The sequence below is a fragment of the Megascapheus bottae genome, chromosome 11 (assembly GCF_031878675.1).
Source record: "Megascapheus bottae isolate mThoBot1 chromosome 11, mThoBot2.hap1, whole genome shotgun sequence".
In the NCBI taxonomy this organism is placed as follows: domain Eukaryota; kingdom Metazoa; phylum Chordata; class Mammalia; order Rodentia; family Geomyidae; genus Megascapheus; species Megascapheus bottae.
In genome coordinates, this window is record NC_143519.1 from 25958175 (window position 1) to 25972786 (window position 14612).

The following is a 14612-nucleotide window of genomic DNA, read 5'->3' on the forward strand; positions in this document are numbered from 1 at the left end:
GAAAAACTTCCGTGTTAGTCACTCATGACGTGGAGGACTAGAGGAGATGGGGTTCGGATCCCCTCCCCGAACCTAGGGTAACTTTGTAGGTGGAGGGGACTCCTGTCCAGTTTTTAGTGGACACAGGTGCTCAGCATTCGGTCCTTATTAAGCCTCAAGGAAAACTCTCCACAGCTACATCGTGGGTGCAGGGGGCTGCAGGAATAAAGAAATATCCTTGGACAACTCAAAGGACGGTGGACCTGGGAGCTGGTAAGGTGTCACATTCCTTCCTAGTCATCCCTGAAAGCCCTACCCCTTATTGGGGAGAGACTTATTAACCAAGTTGGGAGCTCAGGTTTACTTCCTGCCAGGCGGACCTAAGGTAACAAACTCCCAGGGCAGGCCACTGACAATATTGACCTCGGCACTAGAAGACGAGTATCTCCTTCATCAGCAGCAGAACCCCCCTGATTCGGGAATTGATGTTTGGCTCAAACAGTTTCCAGAAGCATGGGCAGAGACTGGAGGGATGGGATTAGCTAAGCACTGGCCAGCACTTTATATAGAAATAAAACGTGGGGCCACCCTGTTTGAGTCCGATAGAACCCTATGTCTTTAGAGACTTGGGTAGGAATAACTCCTCACATTCGCCGCCTCTTAGACCAGGGAGTGCTACGACCTTGCCAGTCAGCCAGGAACACTCCATTACTGCTGCTACGCAAGCCTCACACGGGAGAATATCATCCAGTGCAAGATTTAAGAGAGGTTAACAAGCGGGTTATGGACATACACCCAACTGTGCCTAATCCTTATACCCTCCTGAGTACTCTTGACCCTGAAAAACAGTGGTATACCGTCTTGGATTTAAAAGATGCTTTCTCCAGTTTGCCTTTGGCCCCCAAAAGCCAAGAACTTTTTGCATTTGAATGGACTGACTCAGATAAGGGCATTAATGGGCCTGGACCCGACTGCCACAAGGATTTAAAAATTCACCCATACTGTTTGATGAGGCCCTCCATGAGGATCTAAGTGAGTACAGACAAAAACACCCCAATTTGGCTCTTTTACAGTATGTTGATGATCTTTTAATAGCGGCACAGACTCGTGAAGGGTGTATCCAGGGGACAAAGGACCTCCTACAAACCTTAGGAAAGCTGGGCTATCGAGCCACGGCTAAGAAAGCACAGATCTGCAAGACTGAGGTAACGTATTTAGGGGTACCTACTGAAAGGAGGGCAAAGGTGGCTAACTGCTGCCCACAAAGAGACAGTGCTCCGCATACCCAGACCACAATCACAACGACAGGTGCGGGAATTTTGGGGGACAGCTGGATTTTGCCATCTGTGGATTCCCGGGTTTGCGGAACTAGCCAAGCCCTTGTACTTGGCTACTAAGGATCAGCAACCTTTTTGCTGGACAGAAGAAGCTGAACAGCCTTTCCAACAAATAAAGACAGCCTATTGTCTGCCACAGCCTTGGGACTCCTGGATGTTCTTAAACCCTTCCAGTTATTTGTGGATGAAAGTAAAGGGGTAGCTAAAGGAGTTCTGACTAAATACCTGGGTCCCTGGAGACGACCCATTGCTTATCTATCTAAAAAGCTGGACTCTGTGGCTGCTGGATGGCCTCTCTGCCTTCGAATGATTGCAGCTACGGCACAATGGTAAAGGATGCAAATAAGTTGACCCTGGGACAGGGGTTACAGATTACAACACCTCACGCTATCGAGGGCATTCTTAAACAGCCCCCAGACCGATGGCTTAGTAATGCCCAACTCATTATCAAGGACTATTGCTAAACCCTCTCAAGATTCCTTTCCAGCCTCCAACTGCCCTTAACCCAGCCTAACTACTGCCCGATCCAGATCTGGAAGCCCCACTTCATGATTGTGCTGAGGTTTTGGCCCAAGTGCATGGAGTAAGAGAGGATTTGCAAGATAAGCCTCTGTCAGATGTGGAGATTGTCTGGTTCACTGATGGAAGCAGCTTTATACACCAAGGACAGAGGTATGCAGGGGGTGCAGTAGTCTCAGAGACTGAAGTAATCTGGGCTGAGTCCCTGCCTGCAGGAACTTCATCACAAAGAGCGGAATTGGTGGCTTTAACCCAAGCTTTAAGACTGGGTAAGAATAAAAGACTAACAGTTTATACAGACAGTCAGTATGCTTTTGCCACTGCCCACATACACGGGGCAATATACAGAGAGAGGGGCCTCCTTACTGCAGAAGGAAAGACTATCAAAAATAAAGAAGAAATATTGGTACTCCTGCCTGCTCTTTGGGAACCAAAGAAACTGGCAATAGCCCATTGCCCAGGACACCAGAAACCTGTAGATCTATTGTCCAGGACAATCATCTGGCTGACCAGACTGCCTGGGAGGTGTCCCGTCCGGTGGGACGTCAACTAGGCCCAAGAACCTAGAGGGACGAATGAAAGGGACAGGAGACACGAAGAAGGCAGCAAGACAAGCGTTCTGATCAAGCTGCGAATTTTATTTTTCACACAGGGGTTTATATGCCTCTTCAGGAGAGGCAAGAGGGGGTTGGGGTACTACTGCTCAGAGTAGGAGGTCAGGTGGTAGGATGTCTACATATCAATACAAGCAGGCATGAGTTGCTTAGTGACCTTAGGGCAAGGAACTATGCAGGTACATTCTTATGCTAAGAATTCAGGGAAGGGGAGAATGTCTCAGACAGGGAGGTGGCCTTATCTTCAATTCCAGCTCTAGCCCTCCAACTCCCAGACCCAGGATCCAGATTCTTAACACCGATCCCAGGGTATACAGAGGAAGACTTGCAATGGATTGAGAAACTACCTATGGTACAGCTCCTTGATGGATGGTGGAGAGAGTCCAGGAATCACATAGTACTCCCAGAAAAATTAGGGATGAAGGTGTTACAAAAAATTCACCATAGTACTCATCTGGGAGCCAGAAAGATGCAAGACTTAATAAGACAAACAGGACTATGAATTAAGGAAGCAACCGTCAAAATTGATCGGATTATTTCAGGTTGCAGAGTATGTCAGCTAAATAATGTAGGGAGAAATCAGCAAAATTTAGGGGCAAGACAGCAAGGAGACAAGTCAGGAGCCTATTGGGAGGTAGACTTTACTGAAGTAAAACCAGGGAAGTATGGATATAAGTATTTGTTAGTTTTTGTAGATACCTTCTCAGGATGGGTCGAGGCTTTCCCCACTAAAAGGGAAACTGCACAGATAGTGGCTAAGAAGATACTTGAGGACATTTTACCCAGGTATGGCTTTCCAGTAATGATAGGTTCAGACAATGGACCTGCATTTATCTCGAAGGTAAGTCAGGGACTGGCTTCCATACTTGGGGCAGATTGGAAATTACATTGTGCCTATAGACCCCAAAGTTTAGGGCAGGTAGAGAGAATGAATAGAACATTAAAAGAGACCCTGACCAAATTGACCATGGAGACTGGCGCAAACTGGGTAGCTCTTCTCCCCTATGCTCTGTTCAGGGTTCGAAACTCCTCTTTTAAATTAGGATTTACCCCCTATGAAATAATGTTTGGTAGACCTCCCCCTATAATACCCAATCTTAAAGAAAAACTTGTTAGAAAAGAAGAGGATGGTGATTTTGAATTTTTGTTTTCACTCCAAGCCCTGCAAAGGGCTCACCAAGAAGTCTGGCCCAAGCTGAGGGACCTGTACAAGACGGAACCCCCTCTGGTGCCTCACCGCTATAGACTGGGTGATTGGGTACTCGTGAAACACCATTGGCAAGAAAATCTGGAGCCATGATGGAAAGGACCCTTTCAGGTCATCCTGACAACACCCACTGCCCTCAAAGTAGACGGAGTAGCTTCTTGGATCCATACACCCATGCCAAGCCAGTAGCTCTGTTTCCAGACTTCATAGAACCCTTGTCCAAAACAGCTTGGAAGATTGATTGGACCAAAAGTAGCCCTTTAAAAATTAAGTTATGCCGCCAAAATCAATAATAGTTATGGGCAGTATTTGGATAGGGACTTTGTGTGGGTAAATACTCATAGTTGTGCATTTCTACCTAATAGTGTTAAAACGGGAAAGGGAGTAAAGTGAAGGAATTTTTCCCCTTGGTTGATAACCCTGTTTTTTGTTTTAGCTGGACCCATACGCCCTGTGTGATTTTAACTATACAGATCCAATATTGGCTCTAAAAGTATCATGGGAAAGGGGGGAATGTTGTGCCAAGATTGTTCCATGTTCTGGGAATGACCCCCCCCCTCCTGTTTAGGGCCCATGTATTTGAACCCCAGGTGGTAACAGCTTGGTGCTCAGTGGTTAGACACGTGAGCTCTGATTCGACCAGTGGTTTGAGTCAAATAGCCAATCAGGTAATTGTACTTTCCCTATAAAAGCAGTGTAAAGTTCTTGCTCTGGGCCTTTTCAGCATTGCCGGCTGCTGGTACTCGGAGGCCCGAGTCTAGACTCGTAAATAAAATGACCCCTGCTCTTTAGCTTTGACTGTGGCCTCTGGTGGTCTTTTCAGGGTTCTAGGAATTCAGTACAACAATTCCATGCGGGTGTCATGCAGCGTGTTCACTCCTTCACAATCTAGCCTGATAGGTTTCTTCCAGACAAATACACTCCATGGAAAACTGTATTGGGGTCCAAAGATGGACAAACTATGAGACTACTCAGAATAGGACTGGATGTTAGAAGTTTCTTGAGCAAGGAAGGAGCTGACTTGCCAGGACCATACCCCAAGGTCAGCATCTCAAGGGTGCAGCCCCAACATGTAAAAGTAGGCAGTTTTTAAAGCCTTAAACCTGGAGCCCGTTTGTCTTAGAAGTTATTGTGTAAGGCCAGCAAACATGCTGGGGGGTTTCACAACTATAAATTCCATACTTCTTTTTTTTTTTGCCTGTCCTGGGCTTGAACTCAGGGCCTGAGCATTGTCCTTTGACTTTCTCAAGGCTAGAGCTCTTCCACTTGAGCCTTAGCACCACTTCTGGCTTTTTTTTTCTATGTATGTGGTACCGAGGAATCGAACCCGGGTCCTCGTGCTTGCTAGGCAAGCACTTTAACCACTAGGCCAAACCCCCGGCCCCTAAATTCCATACTTCTTTATCTGTAATCAGGATGTCTCAAGGTACAGCCTTAGTCTGGGTAACCAATGGCTGGGGGAAGGGCTCTAAGCCTCAGTGCTGTCCCTTATTTCTACAATTCCGTTACAACAGTACATTCTGCACATTACAGCAATAATACATTTCCCATTTTTCATTTTCCACATTATAAAACAAGGTAGAAACAAAGCAGGATTACCATCTCAAAAAGGCAGCTTTTCAACTTAGATGTTGCTGAAACAGTTAAGTCCTCAACAGACCTTTCTCCTTTCCAAAGCCCTTTCTAACCATATCAACATTTGACAGGACATACAGTCCACTCAACCCACTGTGTAATATAAGTACTAGTGAATATTTTTATTACTTCATACTTAATTATAATCCCCTGAGGGGTAAAGATGGAGTTTTTGTTGCTTTTATAAATATTTGACTTTTCCCCCCTGGGAATTGGCTCTCATTTTATTAATACAACAAAAATGTATTCATTGTTTTTTGTTTTGTTTTGTTTTTCGTTTTTTTTTTTTTTTTTTTGGCCAATCCTGGGCTTGAGCATTGTCCTTGGACTTTCTCAAGGTTAGAGCTCTACCACTTGAGCCTCAGCATATTTCTGGCTTTCTTTTTCTATGTATGTGGTACCGAGGAATCAAACCCGGGTCTTTGTGCATGCTAGGCAAGCACTCTACCACTAGGCCAAACTACCCGCCCCGTATTCATTGTTTTATAGTGGGATATTATAGTCAAAATACTTTGGTAATTTTCCTAAATATTGTATGCATTTGGATACTATATACTTTTTTTGTGTCCTTATAACCCTTTTTATCTTTCATGATTCTTTTTTTTTTTTTTTTTTGGTCAGTCATGGGCCTTGAACTCTGGGCCTGCATGTTGTCCCTGAGCTCTTCAGCTCAAGGCTACCACCCTGCCCTTTGAGCCGCAGTGCCACTTGGTTTTCTAGTGGTTAATTGGATATAAGAGTCTCACAGACTTTAGTGTCCAGGCTGGCTTTGAACCACAGCCCTCAGATCTCAGCTTCCTGAGTAGCTAGGATTACAGTAGCCTGGCTTCATTCATTATTCTTTATCCAAAAAACATTTATTGAGCAATTGCTACATAAGAGATGGTATGGTCAGTTGTTGAGTATACAAATGAATATGAGCTATTCTCAACAGTCAAGAAGTTCATCAAGTGAGATACATACAGTGTGAGGAGAAAGTACCAGAATAGAAAGGTATTGATCATTATGGGGACATGGAGAAAGAAGGGCCATCAACAAAGCATTCATTGCACCAGTGCTTCTACTTCTCAGTATCTTCAATAGCACAGTGTGCCCATACATATGACACACTTGAGGGGGTGGATATAAAGTAAAGCTTGATTGAATCCTATCCCTGATACTTGCATGCATCTATTCCAAAATAGCTAATATCTAATGACTGCTTGTGTTTCTGTCCCTGTTATGAAAAGAATTACACAAGTGTATCTTGTTTAAATCAATGAATACATTTTCCACACTTGGCATATTATCACAGGCTAGAAAGATGTCCAGTATATATGCTTGCCCCTGTAGTGGTCATATGCAAGTGAGACACACAGACATATAATCTCCATCCAGGAAGGATGACACTAGCACTGAATAGAAGCGGGAATTACTTTAAAAAGTGGGAATTCATGGCACTGTGGACCAAGCCACTTTCTTGCATAGGAATAACGTATGAGCTAGCATCCACAGTGTTTCCACAGGCAGGAATCAGAATAAAACAGCCCAGAACAAAACTTGAACAAATACATATTCTCTGAAAATAAATACACAGCTTGGAATGTGTGGCTCACGCCTATACTCATAGCTACTCAGGAGGCTGAGATCAGAGGACCAGAGTGGTAAGATGCAATGAGAGAGAGCTTCTGGAGAGAAGACAAAGGTGACAGAGGAGATAGAATTGAAAGGAAACATATTGTGGGGACAGAATCCACATAACCTCATGGCTCATTTGATATGGGAGGTGCTTATAAAGAGGACTGTGACCTTTCTGTCCTAGTGAGACAAAAGACCCTTAATCTTACCCTTTATCATATCTTTTTTAGTTTGTTTACCCTTTGATTTTGTTATATTTCAGACTTCCCATTGTTTGTTAGGAGGGAGTAGGAGAGGTAAGCAAGTAGTGCTTCCAGGAACAGGACTCATTTTTGAAGCCTTAGGAGCTTTTGTAGATTGGAAAGTCAATTTAAAATGCTGTAAAACACTGCCAACTTAAAGTAGAATAAAGCAAAACAATATGAATTACCATAGTGATCAATCATCAAAGGAATAGTCTGTTATGGAACTTTCTATTCAGCACACACACGCACGCACACACCATACATGGAACTGCTTCATCAACAGTTTCCAAAGTTTGAAAGCCCCTCATTTACACAGTGCCCAAAACATCTCCTCCAAGCCCTTCATCCTCCCTGGTTTACAGAGTTATAACACTGACCAGAATGGAGAGGGTAGGTAAATGTGGGGTATCTTTTATCCCTCTGACAACAAATAATCCAATTCTGTAAAACCTGTGAGTGCTGATATCTTCTTTTAAAGTCTATGGCTGTGTGAGTTTTAGAGAAAGCCAGAAGCCACCTACATTTATCTGTATGTTGAAATTTTGGCAGCGTGGTTAAGGTGACCCACATCTGGTCTTCCCACAGAACAAACCAGAATTGGAGAGAATTCTCTTTCTTTTATCTTTATCTTTAAACTTCAAATGAGCCTTTGCTAAGTACTCTGGGACAGCAGAATTTAAAAATGTAAATTACAAATCTTCACAGGTTTCATTTTTCCACTAGATGGCAGGAAAAGCTCTAGTAATGTAAATGGGACTGTCATCTATTTTCATCTACTTAATCAATTCTGTAATTTTTAAAATAAAGGAAAGTATATTTTCATTTTCTTCAAAACAGTGGATATGATAATGTAATTGATTATTGTATAGGAAGTACACACATTTTTAGCTTAAAATTAAAAAAAATTATAGTTTGTCTATGTAAGTTCTTACTATACACATCTCAACTGAGATATAAGTAATGGGATTTCAAGGATTTAAAAATACTGTCATGTTCTCCTTTGGTATGGATCTTTAACTAAACAATAGTTTACTTAAAGTTTCCCCACTAATTACCCATGGATATAATTAGGTATACAGTTGAGATTTTAAATTATGACATTGCAGGTAATATAAAATGGGAATGATAAAACTTTAATTATAAAGTCAAATTTGCTTTTTCTTAGAGAAAAAGAATAAAACTATGTACAAAAATTAAATGTAGTTACACATTTTTTTTACCATGCTAACAATCCTACTTCTTTAATATTTCATTTGTTTCTGTTAGTGGCTATTTATCAACAATTATCTTTTTTTTCATTTTCTTTTTTATTATTGAGGTAATGTATAGAGAGGTTACAGTTACATTCGCCAGATAGTAAGTTCATTACTTGTCACACATTGATACCCCCTTTTATCAGTGATTTCCTGTTGGAGACATTTCTAACTAGAATACTGGACTAGGCCAACAAGAAAATTATTTATCAGTAATAACACAAAAGAGAATATATTAGGAAGAACCTACATAATTTGATATCAAATTATAATAACCAGCTCAAAAGTTCAGATAAATTTAATAGATATCTAAGAGTATTTCAGAAGTGATGCAGTGGATCAAAGTGGTAGAGGACTAGCCTTGAGCAAAATTGCTCTGATAGCTCTCTGGCCCTGAGTTCAAGTCCTTGAGAGCAACAATAACAACAAATCACCTCACAATGTTTCATTGAACAGCTCAAGAATACACATCCTTTCATTAAGTCTATGGAACTTGATCCAAAATAGATCATTTTGTAGGCCATGAAAGTCTTAATTAAAAAAAAAAATTAGTGTATCATAGCAGATCAAAGTGAAATAAAACTAGAAACCAATAGCAAGAAAAACCTCAAGAAATAGATACATACGTGGAAACAATAAGTACACTTACAAATAAAACATTAGTCATTGAAATCATCAAGAAAGAGATTATCAAATTCCTAGTATCAAATGAAAATTTAAGTACAACTTTTTTGTGCTTTTGGGATGTAGCAAAAGCAGTTGTATAAGAAAAGTTCACAGGTATGTAACCAGTATCTCAAATAAATAAAGGCATGGTGTATGTAAATGTCTCAAAAATAAGAAAAAGCCATCCCCAAATTAGCCATTCACTAATTTGGAGGTGGAGTAGAGAGTTCCAATGTGAATAATTGTTATTTTTGCTTTTATTTAGTTTAGAACTGACCTTCAAAAATTTGATGAGTGGGCTAGAAGAGGAACAAAATGAAAGGATGGAAAATGAGGGAGTGAAGAGTTAGAATCAAATCCAATCACTTATATGCCTCACAAAATTTGTTAAGTAGCCAGGCTCATATCTGTAATTCTAGCTTCTCAGGAGGCTGGGGTGTGAGGATCATGGTTCAAAACCAGCCCAGGCATTAAAGTTTGTGAGACTTGAATCTCCAGTTAACCACCAGAAAACCAGAAGTGATGCTGTGGCTCAAGTGGTAGAGCCCTAGCCTGGAGCTGAGGAGCTCAGGGACAACACCCAGGCCCAGAGTTCAAGCTCCAGGACTGACCAAAAAAAGAAGTGTTAAGTATTTTCTCCAGCTCAGATTACAGTAGTCTGGAAGATAACAGAAGAGCGTTAGGTGAGCAAATGGAAAGATGCAATCTCATATAGTAGTTGTCATGGTAGTGTTACCTGAGCTCTTCCCTTTTCTTTCCCAGCCTTGGTTGACCCTCTCTTGCCCAACAAAATTCTTGAGTGTAATAATAGGCCCACCATCCTCAGGAGCATAGGAAGACTCTCTGTGAAGTAATTGGTTGAAGTAATCGGCCATTGAGTTCTATCTGAGGAAACTACAATGTGAGTAAAACTATGGCTGATCTTGTATAGACTCAAGATCAACAACTTTCCGGGAATAATTCACTGACACGAGTGAATTTGTTTTCAGTATGATGTAATTTCTGAGTAATTTATCTTCCCTAGTATATTGACAGATGCTGTTTTTTTTTTTTTAAGCAACCATGGGCTTAAGAAATAAAATTTAAAATAAAAGAGAACCTGATCTGTGGTAATTTTTTTTGTCAGAACTGTTACTCTGGATTCATATTTTTTCTAAAAGCTACGTTAAAAAAAATAAAGCATTTTTAAGTCCTGGTATCTGAAATGAGGAGTCCTTTTCAGCCACTGTACATATATGTGCTCCTGTTTCTCAAATTGTTTACCATTAAAGAGTTCAATTTCAAGTTTTGTAGCAGCTCAGTATTCAATGGAAACAAATGAGAAGAAACTCAAATGCAGGGACTCAAAGCCAACACTGTCATCACACTCTTTAGACCCCTCTCTCTCTCTCTTTCTCTCTCTCTCTCTCTCTCTCTCTCTCTCTCTCTCTCTCTCTCTCTCTCTCTCTCTCTCTCTCTCTTCCCTTCCTCTTTTCTCTGCTTTGTCTTCTCTCCTCTCCTACCCTCCCTTCCCCTCTTCTTTCCTCTCCTTTCCTCCCCACACCCTCTCTCACTAAGCAATGTTCCCAGCACCTCTCAACTCAGCTCCCCTATTGCTCTTCAGTGAAAAACATTGCTATCCAGGCTTCCTGCATATTCATTCTTGCTTTCTGCCCTTCCCATTGTTGCCCCAGTAGGAGTCCTTAGAAATCTACACCCTGAGCCATTTCTTGGGAGCTGTACAAATGGCTCTTTTGCTGATCCATCTGTGAGGAGACTGTACCTCCAACTTGTTGAATGGGTTTGTCTTTCTGCCTAAACTCTGGAAAAATGAGATGGGCCTAAGAGCACAGCCAGTGGATCTATACTGGGCTCTCCTCTAATGGGCTCAGGGCTGTGACAGCTATGATGCATACCAGATAAGATTGTATCTGAGTAGGCGCTACATTTCCTTGAGAGTTGCAGAGGCCATTATTATTCTTTAGAGAGGAATTTTGTTGAGAAAATAACTGATTTAAATGCCTGCTGTCAGTTGCCAAAGAAATTGTTACAAAATTCTGCTATAATGATATGGAAACCTGCCCACTGGTTTGGATTCCACTCTTTTTTGTCCTCTTCTCCATTCATCATCTGAGATATCCCTCTTAGCCAACCAGGTGCATGAGGGCTGGCACACGCATGTGAGGTCTCATAGCTTGGATTCTCAATTTCTGTTCTTAAGCATACTACAATTTGGTTATGCTGTCATTTCTTTTGCCCTCTTAAACGCTAAGAAAATAGGCATGGCTTAGAAACACAACCCAGTTTGTATATTGTTTCACTTACTGAAGTATGTGCCAAGTGCCCGTTATTTTTCTACTCATGAGGAAATAGCATTGGATCATAGTGTAGAGCCAGCTTTCTGGAGTCAGACTGCCTATATTTTGATCCTGGTTTGATTCGGATTGTGAGTGATGTGACCTTGTTATGTGACCACTTATGTGACGCTGGGAAAATTAGTTTCCACATCAATATAATGAGTCCAACATAATATGTAGTTCACAGCAATTAAATGATGAAGTGAGTGTTTGCAAAGTACAAATAATAGCCCATAAAAGATATGCGTGAATATGCTCATTACAATTGTAATGATGATAACTTCGTCATTTGGGAATCTATAGATAGTCTAACCCTTGCCCATCTTAAAATCCTTACCTTGAGCAAATCTACAAAATGTATGATTGGTAATTGTGCCAGCTTGCCTGGGCCATGGGATGCCCAGATTAAATGCTGTGCCTGGGTAGGTCTGTGAACATGTTTTCAAAGATTAGTATTTCAGTCCTAGCTTGGATAAAGTTGATTGCCCTCCCCAATGTGGTGGCATTATGCAGTATGTTGAGAGTGTGAATTGAATAAAGGTAGAATAAAGAAAATTTTACCTTTTTTTTCCTGCTTAATCATTTGAGCTGGGACATTTCATCTCATGTCCTGCTTTCTAATTGATGTATATACCATTGGATCCCCTGGTTTTCAGACCTTGGAACTCAGACTGAATTCCAACTTTAGATTTTTCTGGGCCTCCAGCTTCTAGGTAATAATTGGTTTTTTTATTTTTCCCAGACTCCAAATTCACATGAACCAATTCAGAGTGAATCTATCTGTATCCTTATCTGTGCCTGTGTATCTATACCCTTATTTATAAATACATTTTTATAACATTTGATCCCTTTGTTTCTCTTCTTTCTTCTCTACAGTGCTAGAGATAGAACCCAAGTCTTTGCTCATGCTAGACAAATACTATACAATTGAGTGACATCTCCAGTCCCTTTAGCTCTGTTTATCTGGAGGTAACATAAGTTCTTGGGATTGAGACATTGAGTACATTTAGTGGAGGAGGGGTCTGTCATATTCACTCATGCACAGTAACTTAGGTAAATCTGAAAATGTAACTTCTTCTAGGAGATGACTCCTTTACCTTGACCTTCCTCCCCTTCGACCTACAAGATACCTTAAATACTGCTCAGGCTGTGACATTTCATATGCCTCTTTAGTATATAGTTTTATTATCATTCGGTACACTAACTGTTGTGAAGGTAAACATTATTTTGGATAAAAATAAATGTAAAAGTGAATTAATGCACCTCCTATCTGGCAAATATAATGTAACCCTTCTATTAATTACAATAAAAATATATGAAAAAATGTAAAAACAAATTATATTTGTTTCTCTCCTTGTGTTTTTTGTCAGTCATGGGGCCTGAACTGTGGGCCTGAGCTCTGTCCCTGAACTCTGCAGCTCAAGATTAACGCTCTACCACTTGAGCCACTGTGCCACTTCCAGTTTTCTGGTAGTTAATTGGAGATAAGAGTCTCACAGAAGAGGGAATCCAAAATTTCATATGGAATAATAAAAGACCCCGTATAGCAAAAACACTTCTTAGCAGAAAGAACAGCGCTGGAGGAATTTCAATTCCAAACTTTAGACTCTATTACAGAGCTATAATTCTCAAAACAGCTTGGTACTGGCACAGGAACAAGCCTGAAGACCAATGGAATAGAACTGAGGACCCAGATATTAAACCACAGACCTATGGCCACCTAATCTTTGACAAGGGAGCCAAAAAAATAGAATGGAAGAAAGACAGCCTCTTCAACAAGTTGTGCTGGCAGAACTGGTTAAGCACCTGCAGAAAACTAAAGCTGGATCCTTCTTTGTCACCTTGCACTAGAATTAACTCCAAATGGATCAAAGACCTGGAGGTAAAAGCTGACACACTGAAAACTCTACAGGAAGGAATAGGAGATACACTAGGCCTCCTTGGCACAGGTCGAAACTTTCTTAATAAGGACCAAGAATCACAACAAATCAGAGGAAGGCTGGATAAGTGGGACTGCATTAAACTGCAGAGCTTTTGTATGGCAAAGGACATAGCTAGTAAACTAATCAGGAAGCCTACAGAGTGGGAGAAGATCTTCACCAACCAAACAACGGACAAAGGCCTCATATCTAAAATATATCAACAACTCAAAAAATTGAATCACTCCAAAAATAACCTCCAAAGTAACAACCATCCCATTAAAAAATGGGCCAAAGACTTAAAGAGAGTCTTCTCTGAAGAAGAAACAAAAATGGCCTATAGACACATGAAGAAATGCTCAACATCTCTGGTCATAAAAGAAATGCAAATCAAAACAACTCTAAGATTCCACCTCACTCCAGCTAGAATGGCCAGGATCAGGAAAACGAATGACAACAGATGCTGGAGGGGATGTGGCCAGGAGGGATCACTACTACACTGTTGGTGGGAGTGCAAACTCATTCAACCACTATGGCAGTGCCTCAAAAGGCTAAACATAGAACTCCCCTATGACCCAGCAATTCCACTACTTGGCATTTACCCAACCACCCAGAAACAAGGACATACTAAACCCACTAGCACAACAATGTTCATTGCAGCACTATTCACCATAGCAAAGATATGGAACCAACCTAGATGTCCCTCAGTTGATGAGTGGATCAACAAGTTGTGGTATTTGTACACAATGGAATTCTGTGCTGCTGTCAGAAAGAATGACATCGCCCCATTTGTTAGGAAATGGAAAGACTTAGAAAAAATCATATGAAGTGAAGTAAGCCAGACTCAAAGGAACTTAGGCTCAATGGTTTCCCTCATTCATCATAATGAGTAGAAACCTTGGGCTCTACTAGCAGAGATTTGCAATAGAGCAAAATCTTGATACATAAGGACATATAATGTGAAGCTAATTGAAAGGACCTCCAGGATACTGAAACAAAAGCCATATAATGAATGATTGTTGTCCTTAATGTACTATGTTGTCTCTCATCTCCTTTGCTGTCCCTTGGTTATCTCATATTGGTATAGTATCTCACTTTGTTTTCTGATATATTGAATTTATTTGTATTTGGATATTTGAAATTTGATAGGGAAGGGGGGAAAACCAAGACGGGTGGGGGGTGTGGGGGGGGAGGGAAACGGGTACCAAGACATGTGAAAGGGTATCAATGTATGTGAATTAATGCACCTTCTATCTGGCAAATATCATGTAACCCTTTTACTAAT